General features: G+C 47.4%; 1 non-coding gene across 1 annotated transcript; it reads right to left on the bottom strand.

Annotated features, from left to right (window-relative positions):
* Positions 1-3,443: 3,443 nt before the first annotated feature.
* Positions 3,444-3,608, bottom strand: LOC116946352 (U1 spliceosomal RNA). The gene has a single exon (XR_004403521.2). It is a non-coding gene; the product is annotated as a U1 spliceosomal RNA (small nuclear RNA).
* Between the last annotated feature and the right edge of the window lie 8,789 nt (positions 3,609-12,397).

Below are 12,397 nucleotides of genomic sequence, written 5' to 3'. Positions count from 1 at the left end.
CAGGTGTGCGTGTTGACGTCACAGATCACGATAATCGATTGAAAGTGACGCTACGGGGGCAAGTGCTGTTAGCGAGCGCCTATTAAGGCTGGCAGCATGTGAAGATGGGGGGGGGGAATGTGTGGCCAGCACCACGCCCGGCCGCCTTTGTCTCCGCAACGCTGAAGTCTAAACATCGCGCGGGTAATAATAAGGTTTTTCCCCTTTTTTTCTGGCAACAAAACTGAAACCTTTTTACAAGGATTCATGTCTGCATTAACCACAATACCTGCAGTCAAAATGCAAACAAAAACATACTATGATAATATATGCATTGTCCTTGAAACTGATTGGTCCACACCAAGGGACGGCTTTCTTTTTTAGCCTCGACCCAATTAATCGAGCACCAATTGGGTCGAGGCTCAAAAGAAAGCCGGTACTGGCAAAGGAGGTCTAATGATCGCACGGGTACTCATTTAAAGCAAATTCGAACTCAGCAGCAGCATCTCAGATCGTGGCCGCTGGGGTTTGAACTCGGGTTTCCCGCTTCAGGACACGGCCATTGATGGTGCCACGTGTTGGCAGCCCGTTCAGGTGAAATGAAGTCAAACCTTCACCTAAACATAGCGCGACCTTCGACGATAAAATGGTCGCAGAGTTGCTGCGCAAGTAAAAACGTGACAATTACATTTTAAGTTACTCCAAGACAATAAGAACGGTATACACAGATTAAAATTTTGTTATAAAAAAACATCTTTAGCCCCGATTTTAAAATACGCGACACACTTTCCTTTCCCAGTTTCCAAATATATTGATTGTAACATAATAACATGATAATAGGGGTTTTCCCCTTTTTTCTGGCAACAAAACTGAAACCTTTTTACAAGGATTCATGTCTGCATTAACCACAATACCTGCAGTCAAAATGCAAACAAAAAACATACTATGATAATATATGCATTGTCCTTGAGACTGGTTGGTCCACACCAAGGGACGGCTTTCTTTTGAGCCTCGACCCAATTGGTGCTCGACCAGATGACGCCAAAAGGCGTCACACAGCTCAAAGACAATGCACTATCAAAGTAATGAGGGCACGGGGTGAGCATCTACATCATTAGACTTCCTTTGCCAGTACCAAAATGTAATAATAGGGTTTTTCCCCTTTTTTCTGGCAACAAAACTGAAACCTTTTTACAAGGATTCATGTTACTGCATTAACCACAATACCTGCAGTCAAAATGCAAACATTTGGTCGAGCACTAATTAGGTCGAGGCTCAAAAGAAAGCCGTCCCTTGGTGTGGACCAATCAGTTTCAAGGACAATGCATATATTATCATAGTATGTTTTTTGTTTGCATTTTTGACTGCAGGTATTGTGGTCAATGCAGACATGATTCCTTGTTAAAAGGTTTCAGTTTTGTTGCCAGAAAAAAGGGGGGAAACACTTATGTATATTTTGGTACTGGCAAAGGAGGTCTAATGATGATAATAACATGAGTCAAGATAATAAAATCCATTTTACGATCTTATTGTGTTACCTGTGACTGAGCATCCACCCTGCACTCTCTGGCCTCGCAGCGATGGAGGCCAGAGAACGCGGTTTGACTCCAGGTCTGGGGCTTTTGCTTCAGAATTTATATCGGCTCCTGATGGCCTCAGAGCGGGGACGTGCGGCATGATCGTTATTGATCATTATTGATTTGTCATACGTGTTGGGATTGGTTGCACAACTGGTTTGCTAATCTCCCATTGGTGTTGTAGACCAGAGACTCAGAATCACAAGGCAGTATTTTCTATCAAAAGCCCAATGGGCTCGGAAATAATTTATTTTGGCGATGGCGACTCGTTCGGCAGATATCAAAGCATTCCAAAATAATACTTTAAAACAAACGTAAATATATACTTTAAAAAACATTAATTACACTTCAAACGTTTGTAATTTGAAAGTTTTAAATAGTTTCATCGAGCTGTGTATTGTATGTTAATAGTCTCCACCACCTCGAGCTGAGATTATTATCCGTAATACCGGTTTCTAGGTGCTATTAATCTCATCAGTGATTGCTTAAAGTGTTAAATGAATATAAATTAATATATTCTTAGCTCTTTCGGTAAAGTCACGTTGAAGGGAAACAATAAAATAATAAAATATATATAAAACAATAAAAATTCTCACGTTTCGACCATAACACAAACGGTCGTCATCAGGTGTGTCGAAAGAGCTAAGGTGTGACACAGAAGATGTGACACACCTGATGACGACCGTTTGTGTTATGGTCGAAACGTCGTGAGAATTTTTATTGGTTTATATATTTTATTTTTCCCTTCAACGTGACTTTACCTAAGGAGCTCAATATGAATTACTGCAGTCACGAAAGCTTTAAATAAAGAAATAAATTAATATGTTGCATAGAAATGACCCGGGTTTTGAACCCTAGGCCCCATGTCTCGCAGTCCCAACCGCTCACCACTCAACTATTAGGGAGTAGTGACGTCACACGGTTTCTCCCGCTAAAGTATCTGAACGACGAGGTCATTGGAACGTCATGGGTATGCTTATATTGGGGTTATTATAAGCTCTGTAGAACGTGGAACTCTATGCTTTATAAACTTCACTTTTTCGTAATTAATTGCGCAACATTTATCAATTTTATTTATTTCACTCTACGCTGCGAGTGCTCGATTGATGGCGTCATTGGAGGGTGGAGCTAAAGGCGACTCCCATGATGCCGTGCGTCAATTACATAATTTAGGTATAAAAACAACAAATTACGATAATGGTGTTCTATACAATTGAGGTGTGTTTACATTTAAAAGCAGCAACAGTGCAGTTCCGATAGTGAAAGTTAAATTTGTAAATATATAAATCAAACACAAAACAATTCTGCAAATTAAAGTCGTCTTGAAGAGATGAACACGTTTGGAGAGGGATTAATTACAGCTCATTGATGGTCATTGGAAACGGTGGGATTAGAACGAGTCAAATATCAATGCGTTTGTGTGACCTGGGATAGAGGTTCGCAGGGGAATGGTTAGCGGCCCTGCGTTCACAAATCCGAGTTGGATTCCCCGCTCACGGCCACCAACACCAAAGCGACGATTATCCGAACCGGTCGTGGGCCTCCTCTAAGTGGACTCGGCCTAAAATTATCTCGTGGTGCCGTGTCAGCCATTGGCACTGGGGGAGACAAAGGCGGCCGGGCGTGGTGTTAGCCCACGTCCACCCCCCCCCCCCTCTTCGTGTTCCACAGTTACCTTTCATAAGTGCTCGCGAACAAATTTTGATTTAAAGCTTTCGTGGCTGCAGTAATTCATATTCTTAGCTCAACGTGACCTTACCGAAAGAGCTAAGAATATGCTCGCGAACAGCTTTGTTAAAACACTAAAACGTTGTTTTTTTATATACTGAACTTGTTTTTGTTTGGGTAGCTTTAATAAAACAAAGCTGTCGTTCGTTCACAGACGGGGGGGGGATAGCGAGTCCGCAGTCCCCCACTACCAGAAATTGTACAGTTGAATTTCCCCCATTTGAGAAAATCGCAGGGGTCAACCCTCCCGCAGTGCAATGGGATGAGCCTCGCCCTGGGAGAACCACCTACTTGATCATGGTACCTCCCCTGCCAGGTACGTATGAGTTGAGCATGCAGCTTCATTCCCTTATAGTCGCGGCCGACAGCGCTCTACGCTATGGGACCGCCGGTCGCGAAAACTGCGATTCATTCTCAAATAAAGCCACACCCATAACGCTCCGTTTTTATTTCGGCGTTCGGCTACATCTTTTTTTTCTACCTCATCTCAGCGGACTAAGATTTGCCTGCGGGACTTTAAAACGAACGCGCGATGTTGTTTCACTGTCCCGCCGCGCGGAATTGTGGGATACATATTTGGACCAGTCGCGTCATCGCTGACGCCGGCGCGCGCGATCTTCATCCTCAGCAAGCGATCGTCAAAGTGTCTCGCCCCTCGCTCCCCTGCCATCGATAACACTCCACATCGCCCCGTCCGCCGGGTGCACGTCAGCTGGCCACTCCGGCTGTGACGCTTCACGCTGGGCCATCGCCCCGTGCAGTAGCCGTGGCGGCAGAGCCCGGGCGAGATGTTGACGACCTCGCCCGGTGTGCAGGCGCGCGGCTTCAGTGCCGAAAGTTGACCAAATGTCCTCTTTCGGCATAGTTTCGGTTTCGGCAGAAAGTGATTTTTTTAAACTTTCGGCCTGGTTTCGTTTTCGGCCGAAACCAGAAATTCAGTTTACGGTCGGCCTCTAGTTCAATCCCGACCCTGACGACGCCTGCCGCTGTTTATTTGACGTTTGCGTGCCTCTTTCCCCGTTGTCACGCGGATCTTTCTCTTGGTCCTCCGGTTCTACCCTCGGAATTTATAAACATGCGTTTTATGAAGTATTTGGCCGCAATACATTTCCACATGATGGTAAGCCATTTCGTTGAGCTATCATTTGTGGCCAGGCCGGTTTCTGAAAAAGACCTACGTGACTCGGTACCACTACAACAGTACCAGCTCCCAGCATCACCAAACACGCCGCTCAGCAAGTAGTCCGTCACGCGCTGCTGTACTCGCTATAACGCGTGGATAATAGCGCTATAGTAGCACTCCTATACTTTAGTAGCACTCTTATACTCGCGAGTATAGTAGCGCTACTATACTCGCGTTATAGCGAGTAGTGCTCACTCGCTATAACGCGAGTATAGTGTCACGTGGGCACACTGCGCGTACCATAAAATAACGAAAAAGGCGTTAAGCGAAAAAGCGTGTGAACGCCACGCGTGAACGCGGCGATCTGCAAAATTAACAGACGAGAGAAGCGGCGTGAACACTTCCCGAGGCAAGAGTTTAAGAGAGTTGACAAACTCAATCGCAGGATGCATCGCACGAACATTTGTTCCCGTATTTTTATTGCAACGCGAGTCCGGTGAACGATGGGTCGCTGATGGGGGGGGGGGGGGGGTTCTATGGGAAGGGATGAAGGGTGACGGGGAGCGGTAACTCACATACTGGGGGGAGACAGGGGGGGGGGGGAGAACCTTTAATAGCTACAACCTTACAAATAAAAATAATATAAACGCGGCATTTGAAACTTAAGCACGAACCACCCACCGAGCAATATTTTAATATTTGACACGTCGCTTTTCACGACCAATATCCATAACAAAAAAATGTGTCTTCTTTGGTTCTTTCGGTAAAGTCACGTAGAATGAGAATAAAATAATAAATTGATAAAATAAAATAACACAATAATATTCTCACGACGGTTCGGCCACAACACAAGCGGCCTTCATCAGGTGAAGGGACGAGACTGTCTGGAGGACAGCGCTGGAGCGAACACAGCCAAGCTCAGACCACGACCTTTAAGCTGTGTGAGAAGAAACAGAGCGCCTTGACAAAGGAATTAGCATAGAATTTAGCATTGAAATAGCTGAGTGATTAGCTTGTGACTGGTCACAGAAATGGCTATGTTAGAGTTAAAGCATACACATCCAGAGGCACCCCTTGACAAAGGAATTAGCATAGAATTTAGCATTGAAATAGCTGAGTGATTAGCTTGTGACTGGTCAAAGAAATAGCTAACGGGGCTCGTAGCTATCCGTGGTGCTAAAGTTGAGGGTAAGAATCCACCCATTTTTTCGCCATATAGCATTGTGATATATAACGACTTATTGTTGGTAGCTTAGCTGATTGGAGAATATATAGAGTTTATTGATAACATTGAGGTAATTTATATTTTAGTTTTTTATTGGTTTACTATGTAGTATTCATTATATAGTGTAGTGTATACCCAGTTACTGTTAATAGCTCAGATGTGTAGGCTTTGACTCTAACATAGCCATTTCTGTGACCAGTCACAAGCTAATCACTCAGTTATTTCAATGCTAAATTATCCTGTTTGATTTGTACTAGGTGTCTCTGTAGATGTGTAGGCTTTGACTTTAACATAACTATTTCTATAACCAGTCACAAGCTAATCCCTCAGTTATTTCAATGCTGAATTCTCCTGTTTGATTTGGACTAGGTGCCTCGGTGAATGTGTATGCTTTGACTTTAACATAGCCATTTCTGTGACCAGTCACAAGCTATTTCAATGCTAAATTCTATGCTAATTCCTTTGTCAAGGGGTGCCTCTGTGGATGTGTATGCTTTGACTTTAACATAGCCATTTCTTTGACCAGTCACAAGCTAATCACTCAGCTATTTCAATGCTAAATTCTATGCTAATTCCTTTGTCAAAGCGCTGTTTCTCCTCACACAGCTTAAAGGTCGCGGTCTGAGCTTGGCTTTGTTCGCTCCAGCGCTGTCCTCCAGACAGTCTCGTCCCTTCACCTGATGAAGGCCGCTTGTGTTGTGGCCGAAACGTCGTGAGAATTTTATTGTTAGTTTATTTTATCAATTTATTATTTTATTCTCATTCTACGTGACTTTACCGAAAGAACCAAAGAAGATGAATCCTTGCAGTCACGAAAGCTTTAAATCGAAAGATGAGCACTGACGGTCAAAATGCATTAAAACATATAAAATGCATTGACACAACCAGCACCTTACATATCCAACGTGTGCATTCAGGCCTTGTGTTTATACATAATGTATAACATCAAGTGGCTGAAAACATCTGAATATGTTTACTAAGAACCGCAGAGCTTGGGCAGTAGACAGCGCAGACTTATGGCTGGCTGCCTCATGGCCTGTCTGCGATTGCATGAATAGAATGAATAGACGGACATATCTTTAAATATCATCCGCATCATCACGCTATATATAAAACAACATTGTTTTAGTATCACATATCATATCAGGTACAATATAAATTATTTACGTGACATATAACGCAAAGCTTAAAAAACAATGTTAAGTGAAAGTAGAATCTTAATTTTTCCCGGAGAAATCCAACGAGCTATGAAGCTCATCCTTCAGAAATCCAATGGACAATGAAGCTCATCGGATTTCTCCAGGATAAATAAAGATTCGGATTCCGTTTGCGAGTGACACCGCTGGCTAGAGCGGAGCGGATGGGTCGAAGGGCACCAGAGATTCGTTGTCACTGACACTATTGCCTACGAGAGCGTTGAGAGATAGCTCCGTCTCTCCCTGCCTGGACGCCGGCTTCCCCAGACGTGTCACGCCGATTTGGCAGTCGGGCAGCGCCAGCAGCTTACTTAACGCCTCGCAAGCCGCCCAATCATCTCTTGTCATGCCCGGCACTGGCCACCCGCACGACAACGCGCCGCGCGTGAACCCCGTCCAATAACGTGCAGCAGCCATCGTAGCATCTGGGCGGAAGTGCACGCAGCCGCCTTCCACGTGATAGGTGTAGCACGTGCAGCGGATACCCCGGTGGAACACCAGGAAACACGACTCCCCCCGGGTGCCGTACATGGCGCTGACCACGAGGGGGTTCAGGTGGAAGAGGCGGCCCAGCACCCGCGTGGCGCGAGCGGCATTGTGCCGAAGGTTCCCTATAGAGGCGCCCTCAAGACGTTGAGGACAGCGACACCGCCGCTGCCGTCATCGCCACCATCACTGTCATCTTCACCGCCACCGCCGCCCGCATCATTGACCAGCATGTTGGTGGCAAGCAAGGCCAGTGTCTTGAGGATCTCCTGCTTGCTGTGGGAGCCCTCGATTTGCTCCACCTGGCAGGGCACAGGAGCCACGCTGCGTTACTCGGCGTCGCTAGGCCCAGATAGGGCAGCTTCAGCTCCGCAACACAAAATTCAGTATTTGGGTGAAATAATCACAGGTGACCCCTAGGAAATGACTTTGGCTAATATCAAAACTGTTTTGGGTCATATCAGCCAGATATCCTTCAAAGATCATCTAATCAATGCCGTGAAGGGTTCTTAATACAATCAGCTTAACATCCTGCCTTGTGGCTTTATGTGCCAATCGTTTATTTTACCAGGCAAAGCCCACTGAGATATTTAACTCTTTTTCAGAAGCGACCTGACCACAAATGAAATGATAGCTCAAGGAAGTGGCTTAGGTTGTTTCTAAATGTGGAGGAAAAACCAGAGGGCCTGGAGAAAAATCCACGCGATCACGGGGGGAGAGACATGCAAATTCCAAATATATAGCAGCAGGCGTCAGGGTCGGGATCGAATCCACGACCTCCTGCAAACCAGGTGAGGGAGATAACATCTGGACCCCACCAAGTGTAAGGGACACTAGGTGTGTCTCTTGCTGTAATAGCGACAACTCCTTTTCCCAGAGGGGACCGTTTCTCACCATCTGGAGGAGCACGGAGCCCGGCATCCTCTTGGGAGTGCGCGAGCGGAACATGGTGAAGGCCGTGAGTGAGCGCATCGCGGACAGAGCCCGCTGGTTGGGGAACATGCGCTCTGGGTCCACGCTCGGCTGCTGCAGTTGTCCCAGGAAGAAGATGCAGTGAACAATCTGATACACACACGCACGGCACACAGTTATGCACTTCACACTCTACTATCTATAATTGCTTTGACGGAGTAAACCCCTCAAAAATAATCTACGTTTGGGGTTTGTGGAACTGCACGTAGGCAATGGGAGAACTGAGTACCCGGCAGGAGGGACATAGCCAATGCACTGCCCTATGCTGTGACATCACTGCTGGTTTCTTATTGGATAAAGGTTAATAACCTCTTAAAACACACGTTTTTTTTACTTACTATTTTTATTTTACAGGTAAAGTCCACCGAACTATTCGTTATTTTTCAGAAGCGACCTGGCCACGATTGACAGCTTAAGGAAGTGGCTTATCATCGTGTGATAAATTTTAATCAGCCAAATAATCTTTAAACGCAGGTTGATTCTCAGTGTGGAGGAAAAAAAACGGATAGCCCAGAGAAAAATCCACGCGAACAGGGGGAGAGAGACACGCAAACTCCAAATATACAAAAGGCATCATTAGGGTTGAATCCACAACCTCCTGCATACCAGGCGAGGGAGATAACATCTCTCCACCGTGCCGCCCCTATTCCTCTATGTTACTCACCTCATTGAGATACGAACGGAAGTCTTGTTTGTTCAGCCTCCCCTTCTGAACTTCTTGCCGGCCATAGGTGTAGACCACCATGATGAACTTGCCCGCAGACCTGACAAAGCGCCGCCTGTCGTCGTTCATCACTTCCATCGTCTTCTGTTGTTTCAGATTCCTGCAAAGACAACGAAGGGACCTTCCATCTGAGAGGCCCACAGAGCAGCACGAATGTTCAAATAATTTCACCGCCAAGAGGTAATTTTCCGCAACCGGAAGCCAGATATTTTAATTGTTTTGTACTTTAAAAAGGCAACGCCCACTGAGCTATATAGATCTTTTTTTAGAAGTGACCTGGCGACAAATGATAGCTCGACAAAGTGGCTTATTGTCATGTGGAAATTTATAGCATTAGCCAAATACTCTAAAACGCGTGACGTTGATTCTATATGTCGAGGGAAAAACTGGAGGGCCCAGAGAAAAATCCACCCGACCACGGGGAGAACACGCAAACTAAGAATATACAGCAGCAGGCATCGTCAGGGTCAGGCTTGAACCCATGACCTCCTGCATACCAGGCGAGGAAGTTAACATCTCGCCACCGCGGCGCCCCCGCTGAACGTACTGCTGCTACTGGCATCACGCGGCAAGGTTACACTTGTTGTGTTTAGTTTTTTGTCCCCCCCCCACCTCCGATGACCACGGTTTGGCTACGTACATGCATACGTACACACGGACTCGTTCCTCGCGCTCACGCCGCGTCACTGCCGGGTGTGTGACCTTTACCTCTGAAAATCCATTTCCTCCAAGTCCTCGGGCAAACTGCAATCGGCAATACGCGGGGCCGGTGCTCCGTTCCAAGCACGGAGTGGCTGACGTCGCGGTCTCACGGCGGGTTGCGGGATACGCGCCCTGCTCGGTGGGAAAGCTGTCCAGAGAGCTGTCGTCCACAGGCTGTCCAGAGAGCTGTCGTCCAGAGGCTGTCCAGAGGCTGTCCAGAGAGCTGTCGTCCACAGGCTGTCCAGAGAGCTGTCGTCCACAGGCTGTCCAGAGAGCTGTCGTCCAGAGGCTGTCCAGAGGCTGTCCAGAGAGCTGTCGTCCAGAGGCTGTCCAGAGGCTGTCCAGCACAAAGCTCAATGTGCGGGAGATGCTGTAGTGGAAGGAGAGAAGGCACGGGGTTATCGTGAAGGTATCGGCTTCAATTCCCAGCCCTGGTTAACCGTACCACCTACATTTGTTTGTTTGAAGTTTGAATAGTTCAAGCTGCGCTACTCATAAAACAATATATTTTAATTGTAAAAAAAGAAGTAACAACCCCCGAATACTTTGCGGTTCCAAGTATCTCAACCTCTCGGCTACAACACCACGCCCGGCCGCCTTTGTCTCCCCAGTGGCGATGTGCACACATCACACCAGGTACTCGTTTAAGGCAGAATTGACAAAGGGGAAGTCCAGGACCGGCTTTCCGGGTTCGTGCCGCAGACGAAGGTCCCCCGTGTAGCCTCTAGCAGGCTGTAGGATGACAATAGACACACAGATACACACAAAGACAGAGACACATACATACATACACATAGACACACACATAGACACACACACAGATACACACAAAAACAGAGACACACATACATACATACACACTGATACACACAGATACACACAAAGACAGAGACACACACAGATACAAATATCCCCCATATAGCCTTAACAGACTGTAGGGGCAAGTGCTGTTAGCGAGCACCTATGAAGGCCGGAACGGTACACCAGGGGGTGGGTGGCCAGCACCACGCCCGACCGCCTTTGTCTCCCTTGTGGCGATGTTTACACACCGCACCAGGTACTCATTTAGAGGCTGAGTCGACCTAGGGGAGGCCCGGGACCGGTTCAGATATTCGTCACTGGTGTTGGGGGAATCGAACCCAGGTCGTCAGGTTCATAGCGCAGCGCGCTAACCGCTACACTACCGCTCCCCACACATAGACACACACAAATACACACAAAGGCAGAGACACACACACAAAGACAGAGACACACACACAAAGACAGAGACACACACAGATACACACAAAGGCAGAGACACACACAAAGACAGAGACACACACACATAGACACACACAGATACACACAAAGACAGAGACACACATACGGATACACACACATAGACACAGAGAAACACACAGACACACAAAGACAGGCACACACAGACACTAACACTAAACTATTTTGTTTACCAGGCAAAGCCCACTGAACTATTAACTATGTTTCTGAAGCGATCTGGACACAGACGACAGCCCAACGAAGTGGCTTATCAGGGTGGACATTTATAGCAGCAACATAATCGAAACGCATGTTTACAAATGTGGAGGGGAAACCCCGGAGGGCCCAACGCAAACTCCGACTACACAGTGACACACGCACACACAAAATAAAGACGCGCAAACACACGGACACACATGGACAGAGAGGCAGAGAGAGAAAACTTCACCTTGCGCGCAGCAGTTCGAGTCGACTGAAGAGGAACGATGGACGAGGAGGAGGAAGAGCGAAGTGACGTCACCGCGCGCGACCGAGAAGTGACGTCACCGCGCGAGGGAATTCCCCCGCCTGGGCGCGCGCGCTGCGAGTCACGCGACTCAACGCGACCGCCGCATTGGATGGAGAAAACACGCAGCGTCATCAGCTACGTCATCGTCATTATCATAATCAGCGAAATCGTCATCATCATTAGCAGCAGCATCAAGGGCGAGTTCATCACGAGCAGCAGCGCGCGCTTGGGCTCATGCCCAGCTAGGCGTGTGTGCTAACAGCACTTGCCCCTACAGTTTGATGAGGCTATATATGAGGGTACCTTTGTCTTTATACGGTCGCTTACAGCACTTGCCCCTACAGTCTTGTTGAGGCTATATGGGGTGTCTTTGTATGGTTGCTTAAAGCACTTGTCCCAAGTCTATTAAAGCTATAATAGGGTGTTTGTCTTTGAGGCGTGTAATAGTTGTGGTTTGTGTTTAGTTTGCAGTCCTTACGCCGCACCTCCGATTAGCACGGTTGTCAACGTACGGTGCGAAAGAGGTTCAACTTACACACACACGTACATACACACACACGTACATACACACACAATCCACCAACTCACAACGCGTGCTGTGGATGGGTGGCGATGCCAACGTCGACCCTGCCAGGGAGATGTCAGCGCCCTTAGCGTGGGTGGCAGGGGCCACCTGAGTCACCCATCCACCCTGACCTACGACGTTTCGGCTCTGGCCCTAACGTCGGTTCCTATGCGTGGTGTAAACCGCCACCAACTGGGATGAACTCACCACTCAACGAGTGCAAGCGCGGATATCGGCCCCTGTCGTGTGTGAGGAGCAGGAGGAGGCGGATACCTGGGGGCAGAGGGGGGAGGTCATTAGGTCATCGTCGGGAACGCCAGACGGCCTCCGCATGGAGGTGGCGAGGTGTTATCTC

The sequence above is a fragment of the Petromyzon marinus genome, chromosome 26 (genome assembly GCF_048934315.1).
Source record: "Petromyzon marinus isolate PM22_M1 ecotype Great Lakes invasive population chromosome 26, UKy_Petmar_22M1.pri1.0, whole genome shotgun sequence".
Taxonomy (NCBI): domain Eukaryota; kingdom Metazoa; phylum Chordata; class Hyperoartia; order Petromyzontiformes; family Petromyzontidae; genus Petromyzon; species Petromyzon marinus.
This window is presented reverse-complemented; position numbering and strand designations above follow the sequence as displayed.